Source organism: Acomys minous, assembly GCF_964271855.1.
Source record: "Acomys minous genome assembly, chromosome: 1".
Taxonomy (NCBI): Eukaryota; Metazoa; Chordata; class Mammalia; order Rodentia; family Muridae; genus Acomys; species Acomys minous.
Window position 1 is genome coordinate 141765505 of NC_140483.1, and position 11143 is coordinate 141776647.

Consider the following 11143-nt stretch of genomic DNA (forward strand, 5'->3'; position numbering starts at 1 on the left):
GCAACTGTTCACTGCAGTGAGTCTTGGTCTGGTTTGAGAGCTCTGGCTTCTGTGACACTATCAGTATTGGATGCTCACAAGGACTCTTTGCCATTATCCTGCTGTTGCCCTGTGTCATGGACATCCTGCAGCTTTGGAACAGCAGGACTGGCCCTTTCACAGGTCTCAACCATTCTCAGATGATATAGATTTTGAGGTGGGCCAACTCAGAGCCCTGGATCTGAGCCTGAGTGGTAGCTGAGCTGCTCAGCTGGCCTGCTCGCCCTCATCCATACGACCAGGGTGAGCTCTCCAAGCACTGCCCTGGCTAGGCCACCGAATGCCACCACCAGCAGCTCTTCTGTTCTCATGCCCTTGGGTAGCGTAACTACACCCAGGCTTTCAGAGTCGGCTCCAGGTCCAAGTTCTGGACCCACTCTCCCAAGTGCTGCATCCTGAAAAAGGCTGGGACAGCTTTCCCACTCTCATACCCTCTGGGCTGGCTCACCCATGCCTTGGCCATCAAGGCCAGCTCCACTGTGTTGCCCAGGCAAGGTTCATGGTCCACTCTCCCAAGTGCTATAGCCAGTAAGGAAATAGGCCTAACTCCTCCAACTACCACAGGTGTCTAGAGGGAAGGGGGAGGGCATCACACACACACACACACACACACCAAACACACACCACCACTCTGCATCTCTCCCATAACGCTCTCAGCCTTGGGATCAGCTCACCTGCACCTCCTACACCAAGGCCAGCTCTACTGTACTGCTTAGGTGAGATGCAGGCCTGTTCTCCCCAAGTGCTGCAGCCAGCCAAGGGCAGGGCCAGCTCTCCTGCTCTCATGACTCTGGGGCCAGCTCTCTCGACTGCCGCAGATGGTGAGGGCAGGGCAGGAAGTATAGGTGCTATTTTTTAACTCTATTTTATTTGGGATTCCTTAAGCCTCTACCTACCTTCCAACATCCCCTTCACCCCCAAACTGGGTAGGAGAGAAAGAAGGTTAGGAGGGAAAGGGGACATAGACCTCTTTACTTCTTCCAGCTGGGTAGGGTCATTGGGTTCATTAGGGCAATACCAATCTCAGCCACCAGGGCAGTCATCAGCCCAGGTAACCAGCAAAGCAGCGAAGAGCAAACACAGCAGCAGGAAGAACCAGTAGTCCTCTTCCTCCCTCAAAGCATTCTCGAAGCATCCTCCTTTCTGTTGGGGTTCTGGTATATAAACTTCCTCAGAGTCCTCAGAATTTAACTAACTGCAGCTGGCAAAGTCCACATCCCTCTCTGAGCTGCACAAGGCAGTCTCATATCCCACACTTGCAGTTAAAACAAAAACCTGTTTACATAACATAACTGAGGTTTGTTTTTTTTTTAATAAAGAAACCAAAACTTCTACTATAGAGAGGCATCACCCCTGCACTCACACCACCTCACAGCAGATGAGTGGCAGAGTCAGCTCTCTTTAACTCTTATCCTAGTGGCTAGCTCACCTGTGACTCAGCATCAGAGTCAGCTCTGCTATGCTTTCCAGGCAAGATGCAGGGCAGGCTCTCCCAAATGCTGCAGCTAATTGAGGGACAGGTCTAGCTCTCCTGAACTCCTGAGCCTTTAGACAGCTTCCCCAACTGTTGGAGGTGGTGAGGGGCAGGGGTGAAGGGGGCATCACCAGTGCTGACTAGTTGTGGGGTCAGTTTTCCTGAACTCATGCCCTTCAGAGCTGGCGCACTCACAGCCCCCACCATCAGGACCAGTTCCACTGGGTGAGGTGCAGAGCCTGCTCTCCCAAGAGTTGCCACAGGTGAGAGATGGGGCCAGCTCTCCAGGGCCCTGCATCAGTGAGGGGCAGGGCCAGATCTACACAACCCCTGGACATCCATGTGGTCCCTGGGATGTCCCTGTTGGGGTTTGGTCTGGTGCTATGTATACAAATGCTAATTTCTGGACCGCAAAATCTGGGTATAGTCAAGGTGAGTGCGTTCTCACATACGCCAAATGATGTTGTGTAAACTTTGTTCCCCAATATTTTCTGATTGGTTAAATAAAATAGGCAGAGTTTTGGTTCATGGCCTGGTGGTCTCAAGCAGGGACCACAAGGCAGGACAAGGAGGAAGAGGAAGAAGAAAGAAGATGGAGAGAGAGGGGTTGGCTTGATGGAGCAGATCCGGCCCAGGCAGGACAAGTTATTGATAAGTAACTTGGGGAGCACAGCTGAGAGGTGGCCAGACTAGCTTAGAAAATTAGTTTAAATCGTACCTGCCTAGTTACTGTGCCTAAGGCCTGTTTAAATAAATCAATAGGTCTCTGTCTCAATTATTGGGCAACTCTCCAGGTCATAGAAGAGCCTTTTAGAATGAATAAATATACCACAATACACCCCCATGGTCTCTAGTGCATGAGCCACAGACATCCACACCCCTGCTGCTGCATGGTTACAGACTCAGACGTGGCCCTCAAAGGCAGCTCAGTCTGGGACCTCACCATGGCCCCTCACCATGGCAGGGCTGGCCACTCACAACAGGCCACACCCCTCCACCCTAGAGTCGCCAGTTCCATCTCTCTTCACAATGCCCAAGATGCTCCACTTCTCTTCCTCCCCAGTCTGACCACCATACACTCATACATTGTGCTGGCTCCTGGCTGGCCGGCCCCTGGGTGACATCCTTTCCCCTCACTGCATGGCACGGTGGCAAGCAGGTATCTATGGCCCACCCGTGCAGTGCCCCGGAGGGCAGGTCTGGGGGTGGCATGATGGTCCACAGGTCTCTATCTTCCTCCTGTGCTGGGCTGCCTGGATTTGATTTGATTTGATTTTTGAGGCCCAAGCATAAAACAGTTTTAGCCACCAACCCAGGCATCAAACTAGGATCATCAAAGGGCTGCCATCTGCTCTAACAGAAGAATAGCGCCACCTACAAGGTGTTTCTTTGCCCATTGGCGGGGGAGTAGTGTACCTTTTTTAAAAAATAAAATACAGTTCCAGAATAATTTTAAAGTACATGCAAATGAAAAAAAATGCTGGGCAGTGGTGGCACTCTCCTTTAATCCCAGAACTTGGGAGGGAGAGGCAGGTGGATCTCAGTGAGTCCAAGGCCAGCCTGGTCTACAAATCCAGCCCAGGACAGCCAAGGCTACACAGAGAAACCCTGTTTAGAAAAACAAAACAAAACAAAAAAAGTAAACACAAATGCCTGAAAGAAGACAGAAAAATATCTGTAACAGTGTTATATGACTACATAGTGCATAATTCATTTCTTTGAAGAATCTAATGAAGGCAAATCTGTAGTTGACCAGTGGTTGCCTGAGGGCTGAGGGTGGGTGAGAGGTGACAGTTAAGGCTGTTTGGGGATAATGAAAGTGTTCTAAAATTGTGGTAGAGGATACAGATCATCCATAGCTTGTTAATTATGCATTTTAAGTTGGTGAATAGTATTATGTGTTAATTATATCTCAATAAATCCACCTAAAATTAATGGCAAATTTTTTATTTTATTGAAACATCACCTGGTTCCTCGTTATTCTGTATAATTTTATGTTTTTATTTTGCTTTGTTTCTTGAAGTTGGGTCTCACTTTGCAGCCCTGGCTGTCCTGGAACTCACTATATAGTCCAAGCTGGCCTCAAACTTATAGAGATCTGCCTACCTCTCCCTCCCAAGTGGTAGGATTAAAAACATATTCCACCATGCCTGGTTAATTTTTATTTATCTGTTAATGAAAATATACTTAAGTGATATTTTCTGAAATCCCACTTAGATTGAAAAGTATAAATGCAAAACACTAACAGGCTCAATGCATCTTTAAAGATGAATAAAAGTACACTATATACACCATAGTCAACTTTCTCAAAACAGGTGATAAAATCTAAAAAAGCAATCAAAGAAGGAGACAGAGCACACCCAGTGGGAAGGAGATGGCAGCTGGTTTGTTGCTAGAAGCAACACAAGCCAGAAGACGGCAGGGCAAATCCTTTAAAATGGAAGAAGAAATCGGGTGGGTCAAATGTTTGACCCAATGACATTAGCCTCAAAATGAAAACCAATTAACAGAGATAGAAGCTCCCAGCTGGCCCAGAGCTCAGGGAACGTCTCAGAAAAGGGAAAGATGCTGTCTTGTGGACAGGACAGGACTGCCGCATTCATGCGGTCACAGCGGTTGTGGTTACCTGCACAAAACCGAGCCTGTCAAAACTCCCACATAGATGGGATCCAGGCCCCACCTTTCCCTGAGGAGCTGTAGGAAGTTCATAGGATGCGGCCACCGGTAGATGGTCTCACATGGTCCACTGAATGACCCCCCACCCATGCACATACGGACAGCACTAACTGGACTTAGTGGATTACTTAAATCCAGGTGTGGTAGCACACGTCTTTAATCCCAGCACTCAGGAGGCGGAGGCAGGAGGATCTCTGTGAGTCTGAGGCCAACCTGATCTACAGAGGGAGACCAGGACAGCCAAGGCTACACAGAGAAACCCTGTCTTGAGAAAATGAAGCTGTGAGCGAGATGGTGAGCTGGAGAGGAGATACGGGAACAGCTGTGACTTGATTTCATTGTATACTTATGTGAATTTCTCAAGCATAAAGAAAAAACTATAATAAAAATAAGATCAATGCTACAGGTTACAATTGCACACCACTAAGATGGATGTTATCCAGAAAATGGAAAATAACACATGTTGGCGAGGAACATGAGGATGGGAAATCCTTGCCTTATTGCTGGGGATGTAAAGGGATGTGCTCCCTGTAAGGTACAGTGTGGTGACTCATCAAAGAGTTAACCATAAAATGACAACAGGGCCCAGAATTCCACTCTGGATACATCCTCAACTGAAAACAGAATTCCAATGAACGTCCATATCCGGAGCTCATCACAGCATCTTCACCACAGGCACGAGGTAGAAACCCGTTGTCCCTCAGCTGGTTAGTGGGCGTGGCACGTACATAAAACAGAGTCCTAGTCAGAGAGGGATGGAGAAGATGCCACAGCCGAGCAGCCTTGATAATATATGCCGAGTGGGAGAAGCCAGCCTGTTCGCTGTGCAGATCCGATCCAAAGCTCCATCGTGAATATCCAGCAATCTGCAGACACAGAAAAAAGAGCAGATGCCAGGAACAGTGACTTCTCAAGTACTGAGTTTCCTAATTCAGGAGTCAGAACATTTTAGAGCTACAGAGATGATGCAAAAGTGTACAGTGTTGTGAATGCACTAGATATTGCTGAGTTAGACAGTCTAAATGGTTCCAGTGGTTGATTTTGTGGTTTGTTTGTTTTATCACAACTTCCCAAACTACAATGACATATAGCATATATCTATATGGTTAAATAGTTAGATACAGCAGTGTATACCTAGAATCCCAGCCCTGAGGAGACTAAGTCAGGATGATTGCAAGTTTGTGGCCAACCTGGGCTACAAAGTCAGTTTGAGGCCAGCCTGGACTACATGATGAGGCCTTGTCTCAACAGGAAAGAAAAGCCGGGTGTGGTGGTGCACACCTTTAATCCCAGCACCTGGGAGGCAGAGGCAGGTGGATTGCTGTGATTTCGAGGCCAGCCTGGTCTACAAAGTGAGTCTAGGACAGCCAAGGCTACACAGAGAAACCCCATCTCAAAAATCAAAAAAAAAGAAAAAGAAAAAAAGAAAAAAAGAAAAAAAGAAAAGAGGGAGGGAGGCAGAGAGGAAAATAAGAGTGAAAGGAAAACAGAATCCGTCCAACCATGACAAGAGGTCAAAGGGGATATGAAGACCTGTAACCTTACATCACTGATAGGAAAGAAGCTACAGTCACACCAGGAAACAGTTGCCAGCTTCTGGAAAAGTGACCCATGCAGCATAACATGCGATCCAGCCATTCCTGCCCTAGGTACCTAAAAAAAAAATCTCTTGTATACAAATATTCAGAGCAGCTTTATTAGGCTGGCCCTGAAGGATGCAGTACAGCAACATAAAACCAATAAGCTATTGACATGTTCCACAGTCTGGATGGCTTTGGATGAGGCCGAACAGGAAGCCAGAGAGCACTGCGTTAAACATGGGAAGATTCCATTTGTGCAAATATCTAGGAAAGGAAATCTAAGCTGTGGTAACAAAAGCAGATCATTGGTTCCCATGGGGGTGGAAAGAAAGGGAAAGGGAGGCTTCAAAAGGACACAGATGACAATGCATACCCATTGTCCAGCATGCTGGAGGCTGAGGCAGGAGAATTGCCATGAGTCTGAGGATAGCCCAGGACACATAGCAAAAACTTATTTGAAAAAAACTAGAGGAACACAATAAATTTCTATGGCCAATGAAAATATTCACTGGTAGCCAGGCATGGTGGCACATGCCTTTAATTCCAGCTCTTGGGAGGCAGAGGCAGGCGGATCGCTGTAAGTTCGAGGCCAGCCCAGTCTACAAAGTGAGTCCAGGACAGTCAAGGCTACACAGAGAAACCTGTCTTGAAAAACCAAAAAAAAAACAAAAACAAAAACAAAAACAAAAAGAAAGAAAAGGAAGGAAAAAAGAAAAGAAAATATTCACTGGTATAATTGTGGCAATGGTTTTATATCTATGGAAAATATTTTTTTATAATTTTTCTTTATTGTTGAGAATTTCATACTTGCATACAAATATAATATTATACACCCCAATTTCCCTTTCAGCTCACCTAATATTGCCTCAGCATGTCCCCTCCCAACTTTACATCCTCTTTTACTTATTTTTTATAACCCTCTAAGTCTAGTCAGTGCTGCTTCCTGTAAGGGCACAAGTGTGAGGCACATAGGAAACCTAGCAGTGATCACACCATATGAAAAGAATGCACCTCCCTTTCTGAGCAGCTATTAACTGCCAGTAGCTCCTCAGCAGCAGGTGGGACCCCCGAGAGTTCCCCATCTATGCAGGGATTCTGGTGGCCTTGATCTTGTGCAGGTGTTTTGCAGGTAACCATCCAGTGGTGAGTTCATGAGTGCAAAAGCCATGCCCTGTCTAGAAGACAGCACTTCTCAGCACTCCTCTCCACCCCTGGGTTCTTACCGTCTTTCTGCCTCCTCTCACATGGTGCTCCCTGAGCCTTGGCTGGGCCAGAGATGGAGAGGGTGAGTGCTCCACTGAGATGCCCCAGTTAAGGCTGAGCACTCAGACTCCTCTCAGCCCTTCTCACGACTCCTCAGTTGTGCATCTCTGCACTGCCCACTGCACACACAGGCCACAGTCTATCTAAGTGTACAATGTACACATGTGTAGCCTACTGTGTTTCAGTAATATCTTGATGAAGCTCTTAACCAGCATTTAAAACTGTATGTGATAAAATAAATAAACAAACAAATAAATATGTGTATGTTTAGGGAAAGACCCTGCCTCACCTGCTCAGATGTAGTCTGTAGGCAGCTCAGTCTCCATAGGGGTCCCCTAGTAAGGAAAGCAGGGGCTGTCTCTGCTGTGGACTCTGATGCCCCCTATTTGGTCACTTCCCTCTTGGAGGGGCAGCTGTACCAGGGCCACAGAGGGAGAGGATGCAGGCAGTTCTGATGAGACTTGGTAGACTAGGGTCAGATGATAGGGGAGGGGGGCTCCCCCTTTCAGAGGACTAGGGGAGGGAGATAGAGGAAGAGGGAGGGTGGGAACGGGAAGAGATGAGGGAGGGGGTTGCAATCGAGATGTAAAGTGAATACATTATTTTTAAAAAGGTGTTTATATAAATCAAACCATGTTCTTTGTGTGTGTGTGTGTGTGTGTGCGCGCACGCGCATGACGCGCGCGCCCATGTTCGTGTGTTCGTGTATGTGTGTGTGTGTGTGTGTATGCGTGTGTATATGTGTGTATAGTATACTCATGTAAGCATGTGTGGCTACCAGAGGTTGGTGTCAGGATGTCTTCCTCAATAGCTTCCTTTTTTTTTTTTTTTTTTTTTTTGAGACAGCATTCCCACTGAACTCCAAGCTAACCATTTCAGCCAAAGCAGCTGCTCCTCCAAATGGTGCTGGGACCCAGGCCAATAAAGCTGGAACATTCTGGAGTATAGGCCTCCTTGGTCCAAGCACAACTGAAGAATTTAGCACCAGCAACTCAATGGTCCAAACATCATTTCTAATCAAAGTAAAGGTAAAGAGACCACACTTCGCTCCCAGCAGCCAGAAGAGTCTGTCCTCCATAAGAGCCAGGCGTGAAGGGGAGCTGGCCACACGTGACCATTACACATTACACTCCAGCAACATTACCCATGGCATAAATAAATGTGCTCACACCAATACACTTGTAAAGAGACAGAAACAATCTACTTGGGAATGTGAACCCTCGCCAGCCAGAGAGGGTACCCCCAAAAAGGAGGAAGAGCTGTAGCTACAGGTATGCCAAGAAGACTCCTCACCTGTACCAAAAAGCCAAGAGCCCAGGTAACCTGAGACATCTGAATGGCAACATGATTGGGTTAAAAACTCTGGATATCAGCTCCTCAGTGCTCGATATGCACACCATTAAGCCCTTCCTCACTTGTGTCCTCACTGTCCTATGCTGAAACCCACCAAGCCCTGCCCAGAGAGGCAAGGGGTCGTCTACACAGGTGCTATGAGAACACAGAGAGGGCCGAATGACTTAAAAACATCTTGAACTTGGACCTAGCCCCCTTCCGCCCCCCCCCCTGCTTTGGTGATGCTAACTCGGGTTCCCGCCGCCCCCCCCCCCCCCCCCCGCCCCGCCAGCTGCACAGCATAGCAGCTTTATGGCCACAGGAAAATCCCTCCACCTGAGGCTCAGCTTCCTTACCTGTAAAATGGGAAAGAGAAGGCCTACCTACCCCTTGCCAGGGTGGCTGTGAGAACCAGAGTGAGCTCACGTCTGTGGGAATGCTTGGTACACGGAAAGGTGTCCGAGCCAGCCTATCACCCCCATCATCAGTAGCATGGCTCTCTTGCAATGTCTAGAAGGGAGCCCCGGGGTTGGGGATGGCCCAGAGAAGAGAGGGGCTCCCAGCCCGACCCTCTGACTCTACCGAGGTTAGAGCCTCTCTAATTAACTCCTGCTGGCAGGAGTTTCCTGCAGGACATGTTTGTCTACCACAAAAAGCCAGGTGAGGCTTCCAGGGGCCGCCCACTGGCCCTGACACACGGGGGAGGAAAGATGACTCACAGCTCTCTAACAGCCTTGCTGACAGGCCTCTTGGCCTGGCTGGGCAGGGGCTGCAAAGGGCTGCCAACAGGGCAGTGGGGCCACGGGGCTCTTCAAAAGCCAAGGAAAGATGATGAGGGAGGGGAAGAAAATCGAGGGATGAGGGGAAAGAAAGAACGGCACAAAGGAGGAAAAGGAAGAGCTGGAGCTGCTGGTAACAGGATGACGGTCTCAAGAACGGCCGAGAGAGAGAGAGAGAGAGAGAGAGAGAGAGAGAGAGAGAGAGAGAGAGAGAGAGAGAGAGAGAGAGAGAGAGAGAGAGAGAGAGATCTGGGGAGGTAGGCAAAACGGTTTTAAGTTTGTTTTGCAAGGTGAGAAAATTCTAGAGATCGGCTGTTCAGCTATGCCTGAAATTTAACTGAGACAGCAAATTTTATGGACTGATTTACAAAATAAAGTAAAAATTTAAATGTGTAGAAGGTTAGAAACGAAAAGGAAGAAGGAAAGAAGATAGGAAGGCGAGAGAAGGGAAGGAGAAAAGGAGAGCGAGCGGAAAGGGCAGGAAACAGGAAGGAAAGAGAGTGGAAGCGAAGGAGGAAATGGAAGAAAGGAAAGAAGATTGAGAAAGAGATGCTAGGAAGAAGAAAAGCGAAAAAAACGGAGAGAAGAAGGAAAAGGATGGAGGGAAAGGGCACGATTCCCAGCGCGAAGACCGGTTCCCAGGAGGGGCGTGGTCTGTTCGTGATGTCACCACGCCGCCCCCGCCCCCGGCCGAGCGTTGTGAAATCGCGGGGCGCGCTGGTGGCCCCCAGGTCGGTCGGCCTGCGCTCCCTGGGTGGTTGCGAGTCCCTAGGCCTCTGGCCGTCCGCCCAGCCAACCCCGGCGGCGGGGCAGGGCGGTAATTGCCCCGCTTATCCGGGCGCGTTGTGCAAGGCCGCGCGAGCCGGACCCGGGGCGGCGGCTCTCACGCTCGGCTCGGGGCCCGCGGGCTGGCCTCCGCCTCCGTCCTCGCGGGGAACCTTCCGCCGCCCGGTGAGCGGGAGGAACGCCGCGGGTGCCCGCCCATGCACGCTGAAATTCTGCGTCCGTGGTCCCCACCACCGCAGCCAGTCAAGACTGGATTCAAACCGCGGGTAGAGACACCTGCCGCCAACCGTGAGGGCCTTTGTTCAATCCCCACGTAGTGTAAGGAGAGACCCGATTCCCGAAGTTTGTCCAGTGACCTACACGCGTGTGTTGTGACGTGCGCGCGCGCACAACTTTAAAAATATAACAAAAACTTTTTTTTGAAAGAAAGACTAGATTCAGGTTGCCTCCGCCACTGTTTCGTGCCCTCATGGGAATGTGTTTCCCTATGGCTTCCATGACTCCCAGTGCTGTCTTCTGAGAGTTCTGTGCCTTGGGGCTTTCAGACATCCTTTTCTTCTTACAAAGACCCCAGATCATCGCAGCAACCACTTGTAGCCAATACCTCTCTTCTGTGGCTTGAGTATTTACGGGCAGCATGAAGTCCCAAGTTGAACACTGTCCTCTTCCACTTTCAAAGCCATACAATGCCACTCTGGCCATACAAGAAGGAGTTATCCTTAAATGTTTCTTCTATTCCCCAAGGCCTGTCCTTAAATGTTCCTCCAGACCCGCAATGCCAGTACCGGTGGTCCCTAGCCTTGATTACAGCCGTATTGGTCACTTGGAGGACGGCAGCAGCCTGCTTGCTGTCACTCCTCCAGCTCTCCATGGCGGTTCCCCTGGTTCGCTCTATGCTGAAGGCCAGAGGGCACTTTCTAGAACACACATCTTATCGTTCCATTATAATCTGGATGTTTATGTTGCCCCAGGTTTGCACATTGAAACCCTAACCCCCAAAGTGATGGCACTAGGAAGTGAGGCCCTTAGGAAGATGGCTAGTGCCCTTATAAAATAGGCTCAAGAGTGCTTGTGACATCTTCCATCTTTGGGGGGAGGTGGGGGTGTCAGGGAGAAGTCACACGGTATGAACCAAGAAAGATGACCCATTCTAACTAGCACCTTGCTGATGAATTCCCAGTCTCAAAACTGTGAGGAGTACGTGTCTGTCTGTA

General features: G+C 49.0%; 1 long non-coding RNA gene across 1 annotated transcript; it reads right to left on the reverse strand.

Moving 5' to 3' along the window:
* Positions 1 to 3660: 3660 nt before the first annotated feature.
* On the reverse strand, positions 3661 to 10014 carry LOC311599036. Its single transcript, XR_014779761.1, has 2 exons — positions 8721 to 10014; positions 3661 to 5055 (listed from the first exon to the last, which is right to left on the reverse strand). It is a non-coding gene; the product is annotated as an uncharacterized lncRNA (long non-coding RNA).
* Positions 10015 to 11143: the final 1129 nt, after the last annotated feature.